At 43.8% G+C, this 11,796-nt stretch overlaps 1 pseudogene; it reads left to right on the top strand.

Annotated features, from left to right (window-relative positions):
• Nucleotides 1–506: 506 nt before the first annotated feature.
• LOC121602964 lies at nucleotides 507–8,431 on the top strand (annotated as a pseudogene).
• The last annotated feature ends 3,365 nt before the right edge of the window (nucleotides 8,432–11,796 follow it).

The raw sequence follows: 11,796 nt of genomic DNA, 5'->3' as shown, positions 1-11,796 counted from the left end.
TTCCGGAATGCCGAACTGCTTTGGGACAGAGGGCGCTTTGCAATTGGGTGGTAAACCTTCCACGAACCACGTACGAAAGGGTGTCGCCCCGTCGTCGCTATTTGAATGCGTTTCAGTACACACGATCATAACGGTAGCAGCGCAGGTTAATTGCTATTTAAATCGCCACACAACCGGGCCAACCTCGACTGAGCGCCGTCGACGTCAAGTGCAATTTTGTCGTCACTCTATATTCGTTCGTTCGTTGCGCCTTTGGGTACGACGATCGTTGCGAAGCAGGACAGCTTTATCTATAAAATCGTTCTGAATAGAAAATTGGACAGAGTCGAGTCGGTTTGCTACTTAGGAAGCTTTTGGAGCGTTTTTTTGTGCACGGTAGATCGATAGAGCACGACATGCACGTTTCCTGCTCTTCACACGCCGGTTTGGCACGAAACACGGAAACACCGATCCTCGGTCTATTCACTCTTGATCGCAATAATTAATGGTCTGCTTTTGTACTCTTTCTTCCACAGGTTCTGGGCCCAAGGCTAATGGAAAACCGCAACCCTTCCAGCTCAAAACACCCTCATAGTGTACAACTTCGTTCAAGTCGTGTTCAGTGCCTGGTTATTCTATGAGGTACATTGTCACCAGACCGCTCAGCTACAACGATCTAGAACTACTGCAACTGAAAATGATTAATTTAGCTCTGTTTTTTATCTTATATGAAGCATTCCAAACGACCAAAACCACCGACCAAACCGTGTTAATGTGACCATCATTAACACGGGAACTATCGTACACGACATGACAACACTATGTTACGCACTCTAACAGACGCCTGAAACCAATTTTTTTTCTTTTGCACAAAACACCACAGTTTCATGCAAAAGTTTGACTGAATGTTTAGAATTGTTTGTGTGTGTTTGTTTGTTAGAATTTAGAATATTGCATGATTCTACTTGTGTTCTGTACCGTTTTCTCCTTATCCGATGGTCTGTCTGCACGGATATCTTCTGCATATGGCAATGAACGGAAATAGGAAATGACAACCTGCCCATAAATATGTACAGACATTTGCTAGAAGCACCTTTGCTCGTGTCAATGCCCTTCGTTTGTTGATCGTGCAGTTAAATTTTAATTGTACAGACAGACAAAAGGTTCCGTCCTCGTAAGGATTACACTGCACTTAAGTGACTCGTTCCGTAAGGACAGCGGGGCGATGAACTCCGGAGTATAAAATTAAAATCCTCACTAGAGCACTACGGGATAACTTCCTTTCACTAGCGTAGTGCACTTTTGGACGTACGGCAGGGTACGGCTCCAGTTCGACCTTGCCCAGCAAACAGAGAGGTTACGAACTCACCGAACTGATCCCTCTCCAAGCTCGCGAAGAGAAAGGAACCATAGGACGAACCTCCTTCCTTTTCTGAAAACGCTTTAAACCTTGATTGTTGTTTTTCTTTCTTTTTAACGAACGGTTTCCGTCCCGCTTCTCCCTACCTGCTGTTGTGTTGTGCTGGCCGAATTCCACCTTCCGGGTTCGTATGTGTGTAGTGTTTGATGGGCGGCTGGTGGGCGAGTATACAGCTTCCGTTGCCAGCTGTGGATCACGGTACTACAGGACGCGCGATGAGAGTAAGTGTTGCCAGTACTCCGCAGCGTTCGTGTATCCCCAGCAAACGCTCTTCCGATCCGAGTCCATTCCTCCTCGCGTTCCCTCGTCGGTCGTTGCAGAAAAAGAACATCGCTTCAAGGTCGTCAATCGTGTATGGTGTGGTGAAGGGATATTCGGACTCGGCGCACAACCACTGCACAAAACCTTCGTGTGGTGGTAAACCTGCTACCCTATCCGCTCGACGCTATGACCAGAGCGGACCCCATGTATGTTTGGTACAGTACAACCTTGTCAAGACAGAGAGCTGCCAAACATCATCTTCCCGTTGTTGTCACACTACAACTACAACACGTAGTCGAGTATGCACGTATCACCTGACCATCGCACTGGAATGCACCAAAGAATCCTAGCCCATGACCTAGGCTCACTTAGTGTATTGATATATGTGTGTTTGTGTGTGCGTGTGTGTGTGTATACCTATTTATATATTACTGCAGTAGGAGGCTCCCTGAAAGCTGCAAAAGACCAGTGATCAGTCCGCGTTAAGCCACTAAACTTAGACTAGTTTTGTATGTTTGGGGAGGTTTGAGTGTCAGAGGGCGAAAGTTGTTACGGCAGTATGTTGTTTGAGCTTTCAAATTATCATTACAGCTACTTAAGTTTCTTAATGTGCACCGTGCAGCCGGTGATGTTTTTTACCGTTGTCAACGATTAGTGACGAACTTGCTGATCAAAAACCTCACACAAGAGGCAGCCAAACTTACTCGACGCAGATCAAGTACCACAACCTAAACTACCCAAGACACACACCACAATTACACTCCCAGGAGGCAAGCACAACACTAAACCAGAACAATGACTATGCTTCAGACAAAACCAAAAAAACTCACCTACCAAAGCAGTACAAAATGCAACACTTGGATTCGGCACCGTACTAACCACTCTGGACCTCCTTTTTGCCACTTTTTACAGATTGGTGTATCGGGTTGGCTAACGGGACATTATAACTTCCGATGCCAGCCAGTCGACTATAGTAACCACCCCAAAACGCTGCGGGTAGGTTTCGTTCGAGGCAAGACTCGGCACACGCACTGAACGTCGTACGGAAAGTGCCAGGGTTGCTTTCCGGGCGCATCATCAGCATCAATGCTTATCCCCTCACTATCGCTAATCCACACTACTTTTAATGCTTTTGTTGAACACATCAAACTAACCTTCAGCACCTATTTGATCTTATGCTTCTTCTGCACTGCTTCTTCTATTCATATCCTGTTTTATGGTTTCATTATTATAACAATATGTGTTACTTTCACTAAACTAATCATGTTTGCGCTTGCATAAAATAACCCTAGCAACTATTTAAACGCATTTACTATTGAACTAATTTCGGCTTCAGCTATATCGATTAATCATGAAAGGAAGTTTATGTTTTGTTTTTAGTTTCATCATCTCATTCAACTTATTCTTCTGTATGTGAAAGCAGCGAGTGTTCTAATTGTGTAAACCTTCATCATACATTCGTAGATCTTTGTCCCTTCTGCATGCTCCTCCATACAACCATCTGTTTTATTTGTGCTATGTTTCATCGCCGTCAAGCCGTCTTTCATTTGGTTTGAGGCCAATCCCCATTCTATCTTACCCCACCCCCCCTGATGCCCGCAATCATTGATTTTCACCCCACTTCATCATGTTGGCGAATGCAAATTACTCCCTCTTATCGTGTTTATGTATGCTCGCGTCTCTCACTCTTTCTCTCTCTCTCTCTCTCTCTCCTCTCTCTCTCTCTCTCTCTCTCTCTCTCGTCGCTCATCCTTTGCTCATGCTCTCCCCTAAAGTCTTCCCACTAAAGCATCTCGCGCACCCTGGCTCCTTTCGTTGAATCGATGTCATCTTTTCAAACGTGTCAGAATCGGTTTTAATAACACAGTTTATTTATCTCTCTTCCGTCACTGCCTTCCTCTCTTGCTGGCCTAATCTCTAGATGGTGCATGCCTGCTGGTGGTACTACTTCTCCAAATTCACCGAGTTCTTTGACACGGTAAGTTTAACATTTGATTCTATCGTAGAACACAAACCAAATGAATTGCTCGATCTCGTTAGTTTTCGTTCTCCGCTCATGCTCAAAACTCGCGTGCAAACTCATTGTACAATGTCCGATGATCACCATTCACAGTCATTAAGGTAAATGGTAAATGAATGTGGCTGGGTTAAAGAGAAACATAATTAAAGTGTATTTCAACACGCCCTTGAACATATCGTCCACGGTCATCCTTAGAGCGCTCGGTTAAATCCGATGACGGAAGACACTCTCCGGTCATTTCCTTCAGGCTGCAACAGGTGGCAGGAAAAGGTATACACGTACAGAAGAAGCTGCCAACCGAACACACGGAGCGCGAGGGGCTGCTGATTGAAGGGCGATTGAGCTACTCGAGTCAATATTTACGTCAATCGAAGATCGTTTCCTGCTGTGCGTGTAGCGCTTCTCGCGAATTAGCTGCGTAATTCTAGTCAACATCCGCGAGATGATGAGCCTCCCGTTTGTTTAGCCCGCGCGGCTGCTGGACACACGTTTGGCAAACAGAATTCCAAGAGGTGGTCCCCTTCGTGTACCCATTTGCTGCATTGCTTGTATTATTCTACTGCTCAAGACAGCTCGGGTCAGGTGCCCACAAACGAACGCACATAAACTTGGAGGCTTGTCTTGTGTCACAGCGTTGTGTGTAGCGTTGTTGTATCAAGTAGTGGGATATTTTTCCTGTGTAGTTACAGTTTATCACTAGCAGAAGATTGTGGAAGAAAGATGATAAGCACCTCACAACGATAACTCGTCAATATTGACATACAAAACAAATATTCGCAATTTTGAATCATCATCGTGAGAAGATTTAAAGATACCTCTTTCGGTAAGAGGAGGTGGTGCTGTTAGTACCATCTTGTCAACTTCTTCGCGGTTAGCTGCCTCCATAGTGTGCTAAATAAATTCTCAGTCCCGTCAGCTTCCGGGTGTGCAGAAAAGCACTACCCAAATGGTTTATTTGTTTTGTTTCGTCCGCTTGTTGGAAGTGTTTGCTTACGTTATTTAAGATTTGACTTCGCAACGTACACTCCTCCTGCGGAAGAGAGTTGAATGTCAAGTACTATCCACTGCTGAAGAAGCTGACCGCCAGAAAACTGAAGATCATTGAACCTCCTCTCTCAGCACGGTTTCACATGACGATCCCTCCACTTCTCCGGCGATGTACGGAGTATGTGGAGAAGCTTTAAATTCGCATTCACATTAGCGTGTGGATCATTCGGACCTGATGCTAAACGATCTGTGTGACTTTGCCGTGGACTCTGGACAGCTTCTGGAACAATCCTTAGAAAGCAGAACAGCGAGTTCCTCCACACGCACTCACACACGCTCGTGTAGCAGCACACACTTATCCCCATGTGCCTCATTTGCGTGAAAAAGCCTGCTCTCTCTCTCCGTTGTGCTTGTTTTGTTGTTGTTTTTATTATTGCTTGCCGGGGTTGCTTTTTGCGTCAATACTGTTTTTATCTGCGCTTGACTTCGACCCTATCGGTTACCGGTCGCCCCTCCTCCCCGTTATGCGCTTGTGGTGCTGTTTGGCTGGTCGAGATTTGTCCAGTAAATCGAATCCAATTCCGGTTTTTGCTTCACCTGATTGGTAGGATTTTCCATGCGCAATTTATGCAGCGTTTTTTTTTTTTTTGAAAAGGCGCATACTCCTCCCGTCAGCCGACGTTTGAGCTCATCTTCGGGCTCTGGTGTGACGATATCGCCGCAAATGAAAGTTGCGACTGTTGGACACATTTGGTATACGCAAATACATGTGTGCTATTGGGTTTAACCCATAGTTGTATTTGTATGTTCACAGTTATCCCCAATCTCACAGGAGGCTCTAATTTATGTCGATGATCTAGTTTGTCCAACCGTCGTCACACCAAACAAAGGTACTTATATGGTTGCGCGATACCCAGCTGGTATTACTTACGACAAGTCGATCGCCGCGCATATAGTAGTAACCGCGCTGATCGGGTCATGATGGTAACTTGCTGCTTGGTGTGCACCCTAGAAAAACGTGTCCGTGAATGCGCATGGCATGTTCGTGAACGCAACTGGACTGCCTTGGGATGCCTCGTATCGAGAACGTGGTCAGTAGTGCGTTCTACAAGGCCTTCCCAACCGTGCGCCCAACCTGTCAAGAATGAGTCGAATGAGCAATGAGAACCGAACGTACGAGTGCCATCGAGTGCGTTAGCCTCGCCATATGAACTGATGCCTAATATCACTTATATTTTTCCTTCCATTTGGACAGTTCTTCTTTGTGATGCGCAAAAAGAGTAGTCAAGTGTCTACACTGCACGTCATTCACCACGGATGTATGCCAATGTCGGTGTGGTTCGGTGTTAAGTTCACTCCAGGTAAGCGCACCAGAATGACGAACGCGAATAGCTTCATTTACTAACGCCAAGGAATCGTCTTGGTTTCTTTCTCTCTCTTCAGGCGGTCACAGCACATTCTTCGGCCTGTTGAACACGTTCGTACACATAGTAATGTATACGTACTATCTGTTTACTGCCCTCGGACCGCAATTCCAGAAATACCTGTGGTGGAAGAAATATCTAACCGCCCTTCAGATGTGAGTGGACACACAAAGCGAAGGGCGCTACACACATTGCCCAGTAGTAGCGGAACTCTCTAATGCTAATGTATCTTCCTCCACGGTTGTAGGTTCAATTCGTCCTGATTATGGTACACGCTTCCAACTGCTGTTCATCGACTGCAACTACCCGAAAGCTTTCGTCTGGTGGATCGGAATGCACGCTGTGATGTTCTTCTTCCTGTTCAACGAGTTCTACCAGAACACATACAAAGTTCAAAGGTATGTACAGACTATGGAGTCCAAGTGAACGCCCCAAAATGCTCGTATTTATTGGTATCCCATCCCAAGCTTGCCTTTATTAATTAAACGACCTTTTGAATGCTCTTACATCGGTCCTTTCCGATGAATGAAAGCCGTCTTCTACGGAAGAAAAGGTGTCAATAAGTTGGGGAGCAACACAACCATCCAACCAAGCCCGAATGACAGATTTACTTGTTTCGGAACGTCTTTGCATTTCGCACTTCTCTGACAAACAACCAGATCATCCGATTGGAAAACCTGTTCTTTTTTCGTTCGTTTCCTTTTGAACCTATCTTTATACACACGCTTAGACATCCATTCGCCTGTCGAAGTGCGATCGCGGTGTGATTTATTTTCGTGGCTAAAATCGCTATCCGTTCAACTTATTTCTCATATACTTTCGGTCTCGATATCATCAGTACGATCACTGAGAAAGCTCATTTTCCCACTCTGTTTGCCGCCCTGGTTCTAACTGTTTTTTTTTTTTTTTTTCCTTTTCTCCCACTCACAGCAGAAGAGGGTCGCGGCCGCCGCCAAGAAGCGAGAAGCTGAACTGCTTCTGCTACAACAACAGCAGCAGCAACAGCAGAATGGCCACGTTGCCAACGGTAGCGCCAACGGTACGCTCAGCAATGGCACCGGCAACAAGGCGGCCGACTACTACGTCGTGGCGACCTTCCCGCCGAGATGGAACTGACACAACGGCCGGCGAACACGCACACGGCAGCCCAATAATAGCGGGAATATGGCAGGCCGGATTCGGTTCTTGTAATTAATTATTAATTTATTGTAAAATTGTCCCCGGAACCCCCATCCCCCCCATACCGTGTGTGTTTGTATGTGTGTGTGTGTGTGTGTTAGCACGTGTGTGCAAACGGGAGGGTATCGTAGATGCCACCGATTAATCGCGTATTCCAAACCAAACCGAAATCCCGCACCGCTGCGGATGTTACTCGTTCTACTACTTTCGTTGTTCGCCTTCAGTTTCGTAAGCTATTGCACGACCTCACCGCATCAGATGGTGTTGCTATATGCATCTTTTAAATTAAATTTCTGGTTTTATGCCTTTCCGTAATACTACTACCTCCCTGGAGCTGAAACAAACAAACAAACATATTGGAACAAGCACACACGTCGCAAAGAGACAAACCTACTAAGAACATTCAACCGCTAGGAAGGCTGCTAAAGGGCAAGGAATAGATACGGGCATGAATGTTATGGCTTCTGGTCTATTTACGATTTCATGCGAACGAACTGTGTCGTGTATGTCTTTGGGCATATATAGTGGGAGATTAAGAGGACCGGGCAGCTTTATTCCCTTTCTTGTCTTTTTTAAGTTGCTAAGAAAATTACAATGGTGTTTAAATAGTGATGATTTATTTTGAAGAAGAAGAAGAAGAAGAAGAAAGATACAAAGTTAGACAGAAACTAAGCTGAAAGGTTTTGTGTACAGAATGCAGCGACGAAAAAGTAACAGCCGTAGGTGCAATGATGGTGCAACAATCAGGAAGAAATCAAGCTAGCCAGCACACGCGCAAACAGCTAGCTGAACTGAATGTGGCAAGCGCCAAGGCATAGCGTTCGTTTTTAAGGGCTAGTAAGAGAATGGGAACGTAACAACGGTCGAATAAAATCAAGGATATAGTTCATAGGAAAAAATTTAAGCAAAACAAGATGTCTGTATGTATGCGTCGGGGAGTGTATGTGTGTATGCTTGATGTGTGTATGGTAAGCGTGTTTTGCAGTAACGACACACGTGTTGTACAATGCGATGTCACAATCCAGCAGTTATGGATGGTGTGGCTTGACGATCTACGGATACGCGTCGTCGTCGTCCACTTTGCTTGTTGCGTCGACCGTGCACATAGCGCACCCCAAACACGTATGCTGTGCGCTCGGTCTAGTGAGCAGGAAATAGAAGCAGAGCATAAGTGAGAACGCAAAGCCGACAGCGATCGGCTGAGGTGCATCCACCCGCGAGGGTTTAGTAACCATTTTTCCGTGTATCAACACAAGTCTTTTGGCGCTTTCATGACACCTGCTCCCCTTCCATCCATCCCTCCATCCTTCCTGTCCAACCTTTCAATTCCAAAACTCTCCCAAACTCACCCATCTGAGCTTCCCGTCGATCACCAGTCAAGGTTCCACCAGTCCTACCGGTGCAATTGCCGTATACCTGTCGTGATGTGTGGTGTCCTTATTTACATATAAGTGAAATACCAATCTACTTTTTTCGCTCTAAGACTAAGGATTTTTTTTATTTTGAAGGACACTTTCGGCAATAAAATACAGAAGATTTAAAATGTAGCATTAAAATGTACGCTTTCTAAGGTACAAGTTCATGTGTGTGAATACGTATGATCGAAAGAAAGATGCAGCAAAACTAATATTCCTGATACCAGAAGAAACGTTAGACAGAGGGCAGGACATTTTAAAGCAAGATTGAAGTGTTTCTCAACATGGCAATAGCTTTTTTTAATTAGAATCTAGGTGTCTATTGCCTTGGAGTAGATCAACTTAAACGCAAAGCAAGTGTTTCTAAGTGCTGAAAAGATAATGAACGACTAGCTGACAAATCCACCGAAGAAGCATTCTCCTCTTTATCCGAAGACCTTATTTTGTATATAAACAAGTAAATGGGATCGAAATCCTATTGTTGTGTAGCCTTTCTTGTATCACCGATCACAAAACTTCTCATATATTGTTGACATTACTGCAGATACTCTAATGTGCTACACTACCTGGTCGATGTTCGTTATGTAGATTTCGTCTAAATGGCGAAAGCATTCGCTGGCAGGCTAGCACCAACATGCTTTTGGTGCATTGCTAAAAACGGCAAATCTTATGTACAAAGTCACAAAAAAACAAACAAGAAAACCTCCTTCACAATATCGCACCGCGAACAATCCCAACGGAATATAAAAAGCAAAAAATCAGAACACTAGAGAAATGAAGAATGATACTATACAAGGATTTTTGTAACGTGTTAGCAATTAGACGCGATGTTTATAGGATGTAACGTGTCAAAGAGAATTCAAGTTAATGCAATCACAAACAGAATTACAGCTACAATTGTTTAGAGCGTAAACATCGAAAATGGATCATAATTACTACTTCCCGCCATACTCGCACACGCACACGTCTCTGTCTCTGATGTAACGATAGTTGATTAACGAGAACTTTAATAGATGTGTTTTCTGCGGGCAGAAATTATTAGAAACCATTACCATAGATAGGCGTAAAGGGTGGTGCAAAACCAGCTGTAAAAGAGCTCTGTAGATATTTACCATGCTTCGGTGTTTAGGCATAAATATTATCATAGTACTCTTCTTCATTGCTTAACCGAAAACAGGAGCTAACATAGCGTAATCTTGAAGATCTTATTCATCAGTAAATCGTTGGGTTTGTTACATAGCTGTAATGGTTGAGTTTAAACTCTACTGTTGATTTGTTGTTGGTCTGGCAAGCAAAAGTCTGTACCTATATGGTGAATCGATGCCGGTTCCAGTTAAAACATGTTTCGAATGGTCTACTAAAGAATTGCTAAAGCAGCTGCTATTCATGGCAAAAGAAATAAACATCTAAACTGTAAAGCATTATGTAACCTGTTTTTAAATTGTAAAATTAAATAGTTAAATTTAATAAGAGAAAGAGCTGTTTTTAACATACTACATAGGCATCGTTGTTGTGTTTCAACTGCTAAACGCTTAGATAATTAATAATCTTCATATGGTGAAGCTGATAATTACTGTCGACGTTTGTTTTTCGCGAATCTCCTATCTAAAGCGCCTTTCAAAAGCAACGTCTAAAAACAACGCCAGCTATCAGACACGTTACGGAACGAACACGGCTCCACTATCTTTTTAGTTTGGACGGTTATAAAGTAACCACCGTGAACTGGTTATCCCCCAAAACGGAACATGTTGCACTATTTTGGTAAAAATAACAAACTCCATATGGTTTGTTTACGCTTTACGTACCAGTGTATTGCGTATATTATGATGTAGAAAACATGGCAACAATTTGAGTTCCGTTTATCTGGCGTCGCATCAACACTTTCTGTTCATTGTTATGTCCGTAATCGTTCGCTGATAAACTTTTTGGGCGGATGGTAACCGACTAACTGGCAGGACTGGCTGCCGTTCAGCTTGTGCTATTGCTTGTCGTCGCGATAGATTAGCTCATTCGTAAAGTGTTCGCCAACCAGAAGGGCTCGTTTATTGGTCCTGTATCACTTACACAAAATGGAAGCGATAGAAATGGCTCCAAAAACCAATCTAGAAGACGATCATCATCGTGAGTTCGTAAGTCGCCAGAAGTACGATCAACTGCTAGAAGATTACAACAAGCTGAAGGAAAGCAAGAGCACGAGAACATCAACTCCCGAACACGATCAGGATGTTCTCGATGCTTACCTAACCCGCATCAACCGATTCGAATGCCTTATGAGAGAACTGCAGGAAGATTTCCTGCAAATGAAAGCTAGTGTACGTGCCAGGACGTTGGGCAACGAACCAGTACGGAAAACGCATCAACGCTTCCGACGTGATGAAGATAGTGCCATCAATTACGTCATGACTATAGTGCACCCAAAAAGCCGTACAAATTAATACAGTAAGCTAAAGCAAATAAATGGTATGCTACAAAAAATGAAATGTATCATTACATGTTTACCACGGAAGAGGACCCAAGACCCCGTTACGACGGTGATTGGTCCCAGACATGCTGTCGCCGAAACTATCGATAAACATCTAACTATAAGGAGATCGTCATGGCGTCTACATGGAAATCTGAAGGGGATTTAATATAGAAAAATAAAGAAAAAGCAAAGATTATTTACACACCGCACATGGATAGAGTTCTAGCCCAAATGGGTCGCAAAGAAAAAACAACAATAGTGAATTATACTGTAAAGCTGCAATTGGTAATCAGGATGCCAACAAAAAGAAGTATGCTTGAATATTGTAAACGGCAAACAGGGCACCGCGGTTTGAAGAAGCTTCCGTTACATCGTGTAGATTCTTCAATCGATGACGTCACTGGTCCGCCCGAATGATTTGAAAAAGATCAACAAACACGAACAAACACACACCTGCAAGCTGCTGCTTGAGAAGCAACTGTCATATAGCTTTCAAACGTCACAACACACGGTACTGTCAAACACCATTCAAAATAATTTAAGAGACCATAATTCGAATGTTTTTTTTAGCTCTTGAATGCTGTTTACTGTTAACATTTACTGAAAATATCACCTAAACTTGAACATGAGCTATTTAGCTAATCTCA

The sequence above is a fragment of the Anopheles merus genome, unplaced genomic scaffold (genome assembly GCF_017562075.2).
Source record: "Anopheles merus strain MAF unplaced genomic scaffold, AmerM5.1 LNR4000737, whole genome shotgun sequence".
Taxonomy (NCBI): domain Eukaryota; kingdom Metazoa; phylum Arthropoda; class Insecta; order Diptera; family Culicidae; genus Anopheles; species Anopheles merus.
This window is presented reverse-complemented; position numbering and strand designations above follow the sequence as displayed.